We start from the raw sequence: 12,896 nt of genomic DNA on the forward strand, positions 1-12,896 counted from the left end.
TGCTGACAGAACTCTATTTTAGTTCTACCATACATAGTATAGGTATTGTTCTCTGTTCACAAAGCTTACACTCTAATAATGAGTTGAATAGAAGAGAGGTCTGTGCTCATAGATCCTACACTCGAAAATATATTTTACTATACATAGACAATGGTTTTCTTCCAGCATACAATATACTGTTATACAAAGAATACAATACAAGAAAAAAATTCCTGCCCAGAGAGCTTACATTCTAATAAATAGGTGTAGAGCGGAAAGATCTATGCTGACAGAACTCTATTTTAGTTCTACCATAGATAGTATAGGTATTGTTCTCTGTTCACAAAGCTTACACTCTAATAATGAGTTGCATAGAAGAGAGGTCTGTGCTCATAGATCCTACACTCAAAAATATATTTTACTATACATAGGCAATGGTTTTCTTACAGCATACAATAGACTGTTATACAAAGAATACAATACAAGATAAAAAATCCTGCCCAGAGAGCTTACATTCTAATAAATAGGTGTAGAGCGGAAAGATCTATGCTGACAGAACTTACACTCTATTTTAGTTTTACCATACATAGTATAGGTATTGTTCTCTGCTCACAAAGCTTAAACTCTACTAATGTGTTGCAGAAAAGAGAGGTCTGTGCACATAGATCCTACACTCGAAAATATATTTTACTATACATAGACAATGGTTTTCTTCCAGCATACAATAGACTGTTATACAAAGAATACAATACAAGAAAAAAAATCCTGCCCAGAGAGCTTACATTCTAATAAATAGGTGTAGAGCGGAAAGATCTATGCTGACAGAACTCTATTTTAGTTCTACCATACATAGTATAGGTATTGTTCTCTGTTCACAAAGCTTACACTCTAATAATGAGTTGCATAGAAGAGAGGTCTGTGCTCATAGATCCTACACTCTAAAATATATTTTACTATACATAGGCAATGGTTTTCTTACAGCATACAATAGACTGTTATATAAAGAATACAATACAAGAAAAAAAATCCTGCCCAGAGAGCTTACATTCTAATAAATAGGTGTAGAGCGGAAAGATCTATGCTGACAGAACTTACACTCTATTTTAGTTTTACCATACATAGTATAGGTATTGTTCTCTGCTCACAAAGCTTAAACTCTACTAATGTGTTGCAGAAAAGAGAGGTCTGTGCACATAGATCCTACACTCGAAAATATATTTTACTATACATAGACAATGGTTTTCTTACAGCATACAATAGACTGTTATACAAAGAATACAATACAAGAAAAAAAATCCTGCCCAGAGAGCTTACATTCTAATAAATAGGTGCATAGTGGAAAGATCTATGCTGACAGAACTTACACTCCATTTTAGTTTTACCATACATAGTATAGGTATTGTTCTCTGTTCACAAAGCTTACACTCTAATAATGAGTTGCATAGAAGAGAGGTCTGTGCTCATAGATCCTACACTAGAAAATATATTTTATTATACATAGACAATGGTTTTCTTACAGCATACAATAGACTGTTATACAAAGAATACAATACAAGAAAAAAATTCCTACCCAGAGAGCTTACATTCTAATAAATAGGTGCAGAGTGGAAAGATCTATGCTGACAGAACTTACACTCTATTTTAGTTTTACCATACATAGTATAGGTATTGTTCTCTGCTCACAAAGCTTAAACTCTAATAATGAGTTGCATAGAAGAGAGGTCTGTGCACATAGATCCTACACTCGAAAATATATTTTACTATACATAGACAATGGTTTTCTTCCAGCATACAATAGACTGTTATACAAAGAATACAATACAAGAAAAAAATTCCTACCCAGAGAGCTTACATTCTAATAAATAGGTGCAGAGTGGAAATATCTATGCTGACAGAACTTACACTCTATTTTAGTTTTACCATACATAGTATAGGTATTGTTCTCTGCTCACAAAGCTTAAACTCTAATAATGAGTTGCATAGAAGAGAGGTCTGTGCACATAGATCCTACACTCGAAAATATATTTTACTATACATAGACAATGGTTTTCTTCCAGCATACAATAGACTGTTATACAAAGAATACAATACAAGAAAAAAATTCCTGCCCAGAGAGCTTACATTCTAATAAATAGGTGTAGAGCGGAAAGATCTATGCTGACAGAACTCTATTTTAGTTCTACCATACATAGTATAGGTATTGTTCTCTGTTCACAAAGCTTACACTCTAATAATGAGTTGAATAGAAGAGAGGTCTGTGCTCATAGATCCTACACTCGAAAATATATTTTACTATACATAGACAATGGTTTTCTTCCAGCATACAATATACTGTTATACAAAGAATACAATACAAGAAAAAAATTCCTGCCCAGAGAGCTTACATTCTAATAAATAGGTGTAGAGCGGAAAGATCTATGCTGACAGAACTCTATTTTAGTTCTACCATAGATAGTATAGGTATTGTTCTCTGTTCACAAAGCTTACACTCTAATAATGAGTTGCATAGAAGAGAGGTCTGTGCTCATAGATCCTACACTCGAAAATATATTTTACTATACATAGGCAATGGTTTTCTTACAGCATACAATAGACTGTTATACAAAGAATACAATACAAGATAAAAAATCCTGCCCAGAGAGCTTACATTCTAATAAATAGGTGTAGAGCGGAAAGATCTATGCTGACAGAACTTACACTCTATTTTAGTTTTACCATACATAGTATAGGTATTGTTCTCTGCTCACAAAGCTTAAACTCTACTAATGTGTTGCAGAAAAGAGAGGTCTGTGCACATAGATCCTACACTCGAAAATATATTTTACTATACATAGACAATGGTTTTCTTCCAGCATACAATAGACTGTTATACAAAGAATACAATACAAGAAAAAAAATCCTGCCCAGAGAGCTTACATTCTAATAAATAGGTGTAGAGCGGAAAGATCTATGCTGACAGAACTCTATTTTAGTTCTACCATACATAGTATAGGTATTGTTCTCTGTTCACAAAGCTTACACTCTAATAATGAGTTGCATAGAAGAGAGGTCTGTGCACATAGATCCTACACTCGAAAATATATTTTACTATACATAGACAATGGTTTTCTTCCAGCATACAATAGACTGTTATACAAAGAATACAATACAAGAAAAAAAATCCTGCCTAGAGAGCTTACATTCTAATAAATAGGTGCATAGTGGAAAGATCTATGCTGACAGAACTCTATTTTAGTTCTACCATACATAGTATAGGTATTGTTCTCTGTTCACAAAGCTTACACTCTAATAAAGAGTTGCAGAGAAGAGAGGTCTGTGCTCATAGATCCTACACTCGAAAATATATTTTACTATACATAGGCAATGGTTTTCTTCCAGCATACAATAGACTGTTATACAAAGAATACAATACAAGAAAAAAATTCCTGCCCAGAGAGCTTACATTCTAATAAATAGGTGTAGAGCGGAAAGTTCTTTGCTGACAGAACTTACACTCTATTTTAGTTTTACCATACATAGTATAGGTATTGTTCTCTGTTCACAAAGCTTACACTCTAATAATGAGTTGCATAGAAGAGAGGTCTGTGCTCATAGATCCTACACTCGAAAATATATTTTACTATACATAGGCAATGGTTTTCGACTGTTATACAAATAATACAATACAAGAAAAAAAAATCCTGCCCAGAGAGCTTACATTCTAATAAATAGGTGTAGAGCGGAAAGATCTATGCTGACAGAACTTACACTCTATTTTAGTTTTACCATACATAGTATAGGTATTGTTCTCTGCTCACAAAGCTTAAACTCTACTAATGTGTTGCAGAGAAGAGAGATCTGTGCACATAGATCCTACACTCGAAAATATATTTTACTATACATAGACAATGGTTTTCTTCCAGCATACAATAGACTGTTATACAAAGAATACAATACAAGAAAAACATTCCTGCCCAGAGAGCTTACATTCTAATAAATAGGTGTAGAGCGGAAAGATCTATGCTGACAGAACTCTATTTTAGTTCTACCATACATAGTATAGGTATTGTTCTCTGTTCACAAAGCTTACACTCTAATAATGAGTTGCATAGAAGAGAGGTCTGTGCTCATAGATCCTACACTCGAAAATATATTTTACTATACATAGACAATGGTTTTCTTCCAGCATACAATAGACTGTTATACAAAGAATACAATACAAGAAAAAAATTCCTGCCCAGAGAGCTTACATTCTAATAAATAGGTGTAGAGCGGAAAGATCTATGCTGACATAACTCTATTTTAGTTCTACCATACATAGTATATGTATTGTTCTCTGCTCACAAAGCTTATACTCTAATAATGAGTTGCATAGAAGAGAGGTCTGTGCTCATAGATGCTACACTCGAAAATATATATTACTATACATAGGCAATGGTTTTCCTACAGCATACAATAGACTGTTATACAAAGAATACAATACAAGAAAAAAAATCCTGCCCAGAGAGCTTACATTCTCATAAATAGGTGTAGAGCGGAAAGATCTATGCTGACAGAACTTACACTCTATTTTAGTTTTACCATACATAGTATAGGTATTGTTCTCTGCTCACAAAGCTTACACTCTAATAAAGAGTTGCAGAGAAGAGAGGTCTGTGCTCATAGATCCTACACTCGAAAATATATTTTACTATACATAGGCAATGGTTTTCTTACAGCATACAATAGACTGTTATACAAAGAATACAATACAAGAAAAAAAATCCTGCCCAGAGAGCTTACATTCTAATAAATAGGTGCATAGTGGAAAGATCTATGCTGACAGAACTTACACTCTTTTTTAGTTTTACCATACATAGTATAGGTATTGTTCTCTGCTCACAAAGCTTAAACTCTACTAATGTGTTGCAGAGAAGAGAGGTCTGTGCACATAGATCCTACACTCGAAAATATATATTACTATACATAGGCAATGGTTTTCTTACAGCATACAATAGACTGTTATACAAAGAATACAATACAAGAAAAAAAATCCTGCCCAGAGAGCTTACATTCTAATAAATAGGTGCATAGTGGAAAGATCTATGCTGACAGAACTTACACTCTATTTTAGTTTTACCATACATAGTATAGGTATTGTTCTCTGCTCACAAAGCTTAAACTCTACTAATGTGTTGCAGAGAAGAGAGGTCTGTGCACATAGATCCTACACTCGAAAATATATTTTACTATACATAGACAATGGTTTTCTTCCAGCATACAATAGACTGTTATACAAAGAATACAATACAAGAAAAAAAATCCTGCCTAGAGAGCTTACATTCTAATAAATAGGTGTAGAGCGGAAAGATCTATGCTGACAGAACTCTATTTTAGTTCTACCATACATAGTATAGGTATTGTTCTCTGTTCACAAAGCTTACACTCTAATAAAGAGTTGCAGAGAAGAGAGGTCTGTGCTCATAGATCCTACACTCGAAAATATATTTTACTATACATAGGCAATGGTTTTCTTCCAGCATACAATAGACTGTTATACAAAGAATACAATACAAGAAAAAAATTCCTGCCCAGAGAGCTTACATTCTAATAAATAGGTGTAGAGCGGAAAGATCTTTGCTGACAGAACTTACACTCTATTTTAGTTTTACCATACATAGTATAGGTATTGTTCTCTGTTCACAAAGCTTACACTCTAATAATGAGTTGCATAGAAGAGAGGTCTGTGCTCATAGATCCTACACTCGAAAATATATTTTACTATACATAGGCAATGGTTTTCTTACAGCATACAATAGACTGTTATACAAATAATACAATACAAGAAAAAAAAATCCTGCCCAGAGAGCTTACATTCTAATAAATAGGTGTAGAGCGGAAAGATCTATGCTGACAGACCTCTATTTTAGTTCTACCATACATAGTATTATTATTATTATTGCAATTTATATAGCGCCAACAGATTCCGTAGCGCTTTACAATATTATGAGAAGGGATTTAACTATAGATAGGACAATTACAAATAAACTTACAGGAACAATAGGTTGAAGAGGACCCTGCTCGATCGAGCTTACATTCTATAGGAGGTGGGTGTAAAACACATTAGGACAGGAGCTTACACTCTAATAATGAGTTGCATAGAAGAGAGGTCTGTGCTCATAGATCCTACACTCTAAAATATATTTTACTATACATAGGCAATGGTTTTCTTACAGCATACAATAGACTGTTATATAAAGAATACAATACAAGAAAAAAATCCTGCCCAGAGAGCTTACATTCTAATAAATAGGTGTAGAGCGGAAAGATCTATGCTGACAGAACTTACACTCTATTTTAGTTTTACCATACATATTATAGGTATTGTTCTCTGCTCACAAAGCTTACACTCTAATAAAGAGTTGCAGAGAAGAGAGGTCTGTGCTCATAGATCCTACACTCGAAAATATATTTTACTATACATAGACAATGGTTTTCTTCCAGCATACAATAGACTGTTATACAAAGAATACAATACAAGAAAAACATTCCTGCCCAGAGAGCTTACATTCTAATAAATAGGTGTAGAGCGGAAAGATCTATGCTGACAGAACTCTATTTTAGTTCTACCATACATAGTATAGGTATTGTTCTCTGTTCACAAAGCTTACACTCTAATAATGAGTTGCATAGAAGAGAGGTCTGTGCTCATAGATCCTACACTCGAAAATATATTTTACTATACATAGACAATGGTTTTCTTCCAGCATACAATAGACTGTTATACAAAGAATACAATACAAGAAAAAAATTCCTGCCCAGAGAGCTTACATTCTAATAAATAGGTGTAGAGCGGAAAGATCTATGCTGACAGAACTCTATTTTAGTTCTACCATACATAGTATAGGTATTGTTCTCTGTTCACAAAGCTTACACTCTAATAATGAGTTGCATAGAAGAGAGGTCTGTGCTCATAGATCCTACACTCGAAAATATATTTTACTATACATAGGCAATGGTTTTCTTACAGCATACAATAGACTGTTATACAAAGAATACAATACAAGAAAAAAAATCCTGCCCAGAGAGCTTACATTCTAATAAATAGGTGTAGAGCGGAAAGATCTATGCTGACAGAACTTACACTCTATTTTAGTTTTACCATACATAGTATAGGTATTTTTCTCTGCTCACAAAGCTTAAACTCTACTAATGTGTTGCAGAAAAGAGAGGTCTGTGCACATAGATCCTACACTCGAAAATATATTTTACTATACATAGACAATGGTTTTCTTACAGCATACAATAGACTGTTATACAAAGAATACAATACAAGAAAAAAAATCCTGCCCAGAGAGCTTACATTCTAATAAATAGGTGCATAGTGGAAAGATCTATGCTGACAGAACTTACACTCCATTTTAGTTTTACCATACATAGTATAGGTATTGTTCTCTGTTCACAAAGCTTACACTCTAATAATGAGTTGCATAGAAGAGAGGTCTGTGCTCATAGATCCTACACTAGAAAATATATTTTATTATACATAGACAATGGTTTTCTTACAGCATACAATAGACTATTATACAAAGAATACAATACAAGAAAAAAAAATCCTGCCCAGAGAGCTTACATTCTAATAAATAGGTGTAGAGCGGAAAGATCTATGCTGACAGAACTTACACTCTATTTTAGTTTTCCCATACATAGTATAGGTATTGTTCTCTGCTCACAAAGCTTAAACTCTACTAATGTGTTGCAGAAAAGAGAGGTCTGTGCTCATAGATCCTACACTCGAAAATATATTTTACTATACATAGACAATGGTTTTCTTCCAGCATACAATAGACTGTTATACAAAGAATACAATACAAGAAAAAAATTCCTACCCAGAGAGCTTACATTCTAATAAATAGGTACAGAGTGGAAAGATCTATGCTGACAGAACTTACACTCTATTTTAGTTTTACCATACATAGTATAGGTATTGTTCTCTGCTCACAAAGCTTAAACTCTAATAATGAGTTGCATAGAAGAGAGGTCTGTGCACATAGATCCTACACTCGAAAATATATTTTACTATAAATAGACAATGGTTTTCTTCCAGCATACAATAGACTGTTATACAAAGAATACAATACAAGAAAAAAATTCCTACCCAGAGAGCTTACATTCTAATAAATAGGTGCAGAGTGGAAAGATCTATGCTGACAGAACTTACACTCTATTTTAGTTTTACCATACATAGTATAGGTATTGTTCTCTGCTCACAAAGCTTAAACTCTAATAATGAGTTGCATAGAAGAGAGGTCTGTGCACATAGATCCTACACTCGAAAATATATTTTACTATACATAGACAATGGTTTTCTTCCAGCATACAATAGACTGTTATACAAAGAATACAATACAAGAAAGAAATTCCTACCCAGAGAGCTTACATTCTAATAAATAGGTGCAGAGTGGAAAGATCTATGCTGACAGAACTTACACTCTATTTTAGTTTTACCATACATAGTATAGGTATTGTTCTCTGCTCACAAAGCTTAAACTCTAATAATGAGTTGCATAGAAGAGAGGTCTGTGCACATAGATCCTACACTCGAAAATATATTTTACTATACATAGACAATGGTTTTCTTCCAGCATACAATAGACTGTTATACAAAGAATACAATACAAGAAAAAAATTCCTGCCCAGAGAGCTTACATTCTAATAAATAGGTGTAGAGCGGAAAGATCTATGCTGACAGAACTCTATTTTAGTTCTACCATACATAGTATAGGTATTGTTCTCTGTTCACAAAGCTTACACTCTAATAATGAGTTGAATAGAAGAGAGGTCTGTGCTCATAGATCCTACACTCGAAAATATATTTTACTAGACATAGACAATGGTTTTCTTCCAGCATACAATATACTGTTATACAAAGAATACAATACAAGAAAAAAATTCCTGCCCAGAGAGCTTACATTCTAATAAATAGGTGTAGAGCGGAAAGATCTATGCTGACAGAACTCTATTTTAGTTCTACCATAGATAGTATAGGTATTGTTCTCTGTTCACAAAGCTTACACTCTAATAATGAGTTGCATAGAAGAGAGGTCTGTGCTCATAGATCCTACACTCAAAAATATATTTTACTATACATAGGCAATGGTTTTCTTACAGCATACAATAGACTGTTATACAAAGAATACAATACAAGATAAAAAATCCTGCCCAGAGAGCTTACATTCTAATAAATAGGTGTAGAGCGGAAAGATCTATGCTGACAGAACTTACACTCTATTTTAGTTTTACCATACATAGTATAGGTATTGTTCTCTGCTCACAAAGCTTAAACTCTACTAATGTGTTGCAGAAAAGAGAGGTCTGTGCACATAGATCCTACACTCGAAAATATATTTTACTATACATAGACAATGGTTTTCTTCCAGCATACAATAGACTGTTATACAAAGAATACAATACAAGAAAAAAAATCCTGCCCAGAGAGCTTACATTCTAATAAATAGGTGTAGAGCGGAAAGATCTATGCTGACAGAACTCTATTTTAGTTCTACCATACATAGTATAGGTATTGTTCTCTGTTCACAAAGCTTACACTCTAATAATGAGTTGCATAGAAGAGAGGTCTGTGCTCATAGATCCTACACTCGAAAATATATTTTATTATACATAGACAATGGTTTTCTTCCAGCATACAATAGACTGTTATACAAAGAATACAATACAAGAAAAAAATTCCTGCCCAGAGAGCTTACATTCTAATAAATAGGTGTAGAGTGGAAAGATCTATGCTGACAGAACTCTATTTTAGTTCTACCATACATAGTATAGGTATTGTTCTCTGTTCACAAAGCTTACACTCTAATAATGAGTTGCATAGAAGAGAGGTCTGTGCTCATAGATCCTACACTCGAAAATATATTTTACTATACATAGGCAATGGTTTTCTTACAGCATACAATAGACTGTTATACAAAGAATACAATACAAGATAAAAAATCCTGCCCAGAGAGCTTACATTCTAATAAATAGGTGTAGAGCGGAAAGATCTATGCTGACAGAACTTACACTCTATTTTAGTTTTACCATACATAGTATAGGTATTGTTCTCTGCTAACAAAGCTTAAACTCTACTAATGTGTTGCAGAAAAGAGAGGTCTGTGCACATAGATCCTACACTCGAAAATATATTTTACTATACATAGACAATGGTTTTCTTCCAGCATACAATAGACTGTTATACAAAGAATACAATACAAGAAAAAAAATCCTGCCCAGAGAGCTTACATTCTAATAAATAGGTGTAGAGCGGAAAGATCTATGCTGACAGAACTCTATTTTAGTTCTACCATAGATAGTATAGGTATTGTTCTCTGTTCACAAAGCTTACACTCTAATAATGAGTTGCATAGAAGAGAGGTCTGTGCTCATAGATCCTACACTCGAAAATATATTTTACTATACATAGGCAATGGTTTTCTTACAGCATACAATAGACTGTTATACAAAGAATACAATACAAGATCAAAAATCCTGCCCAGAGAGCTTACATTCTAATAAATAGGTGTAGAGCGGAAAGATCTATGCTGACAGAACTTACACTCTATTTTAGTTTTACCATACATAGTATAGGTATTGTTCTCTGCTCACAAAGCTTACACTCTAATAATGTGTTGCAGAAAAGAGAGGTCTGTGCACATAGATCCTACACTCGAAAATATATTTTACTATACATAGACAATGGTTTTCTTCCAGCATACAATAGACTGTTATACAAAGAATACAATACAAGAAAAAAAATCCTGCCCAGAGAGCTTACATTCTAATAAATAGGTGTAGAGCGGAAAGATCTATGCTGACAGAACTCTATTTTAGTTTTACCATACATAGTATAGGTATTGTTCTTTGCTCACAAAGCTTAAACTCTACTAATGTGTTGCAGAGAAGAGAGGTTTGTGCACATAGATCCTACACTCGAAAATATATTTTACTATACATAGACAATGGTTTTCTTCCAGCATACAATAGCCTGTTATACAAAGAATACAATACAAGAAAAAAATTCCTGCCCAGAGAGCTTACATTCTAATAAATAGGTGCATAGTGGAAAGATCTATGCTGACAGAACTTACACTCTATTTTAGTTTTACCATACATAGTATAGGTATTGTTCTCTGTTCACAAAGCTTACACTCTAATAATGAGTTACATAGAAGAGAGGTCTGTGCTCATAGATCCTACACTCGAAAATATATTTTACTATACATAGACAATGGTTTTCTTCCAGCATACAATAGACTGTTATACAAAGAATACAATACAAGAAAAAAAATCCTGCCCAGAGAGCTTACATTCTAATAAATAGGTGTAGAGCGGAAAGATCTATGCTGACAGAACTTACACTCTATTTTAGTTTTACCATACATAGTATAGGTATTGTTCTCTGCTCACAAAGCTTACACTCTAATAAAGAGTTGCAGAGAAGAGAGGTCTGTGCTCATAGATCCTACACTCGAAAATATATTTTATTATACATAGACAATGGTTTTCTTACAGCATACAATAGACTGTTATAAAAAAAATACAATACAAGAAAAAAATCCTGCCCAGAGAGCTTACATTCTAATAAATAGGTGCATAGTGGAAAGATCTATGCTGACAGAACTTACACTTTATTTTAGTTTTACCATACATAGTATAGGTATTGTTCTCTGCTCACAAAGCTTATACTCTAATAAAGAGTTGCAGAGAAGAGAGGTCTGTGCTCATAGATCCTACACTCGAAAATATATTTTACTATACATAGTCAATGGTTTTCTTCGAGCATACAATAGACTTTTATACAAAGAATACAATACAAGCAAAGCATTCCTGCCCAGAGAGCTTACATTCTAAAAAATAGGTGTAGAGCGGAAAGATCTATGCTGACAGAACTCTATTTTAGTTCTACCATACGTAGTATAGGTATTGTTCTCTGTTCACAAAGCTTATACTCTAATAATGAGTTGCATAGAAGAGAGGTCTGTGCTCATAGATGCTACACTCGAAAATATATATTACTATACATAGGCAATGGTTTTCCTACAGCATACAATAGACTGTTATACAAAGAATACAATACAAGAAAAAAAATCCTGCCCAGAGAGCTTACATTCTCATAAATAGGTGTAGAGCGGAAAGATCTATGCTGACAGAACTTACACTCTATTTTAGTTTTACCATACATAGTATAGGTATTGTTCTCTGCTCACAAAGCTTAAACTCTACTAATGTGTTGCAGAAAAGAGAGGTCTGTGCACATAGATCCTACACTCGAAAATATATTTTACTATACATAGACAATGGTTTTCTTCCAGCATACAATAGACTGTTATACAAAGAATACAATACAAGAAAAAAAATCCTGCCCAGAGAGCTTACATTCTAATAAATAGGTGTAGAGCGGAAAGATCTATGCTGACAGAACTCTATTTTAGTTCTACCATACATAGTATAGGTATTGTTCTCTGTTCACAAAGCTTACACTCTAATAATGAGTTGCATAGAAGAGAGGTCTGTGCTCATAGATCCTACACTCGAAAATATATTTTATTATACATAGACAATGGTTTTCTTCCAGCATACAATAGACTGTTATACAAAGAATACAATACAAGAAAAAAATTCCTGCCCAGAGAGCTTACATTCTAATAAATAGGTGTAGAGTGGAAAGATCTATGCTGACAGAACTCTATTTTAGTTCTACCATACATAGTATAGGTATTGTTCTCTGTTCACAAAGCTTACACTCTAATAATGAGTTGCATAGAAGAGAGGTCTGTGCTCATAGATCCTACACTCGAAAATATATTTTACTATACATAGGCAATGGTTTTCTTACAGCATACAATAGACTGTTATACAAAGAATACAATACAAGATAAAAAATCCTGCCCAGAGAGCTTACA

This window comes from Pelobates fuscus, chromosome 11 (genome assembly GCF_036172605.1).
Source record: "Pelobates fuscus isolate aPelFus1 chromosome 11, aPelFus1.pri, whole genome shotgun sequence".
Taxonomy (NCBI): Eukaryota; Metazoa; Chordata; class Amphibia; order Anura; family Pelobatidae; genus Pelobates; species Pelobates fuscus.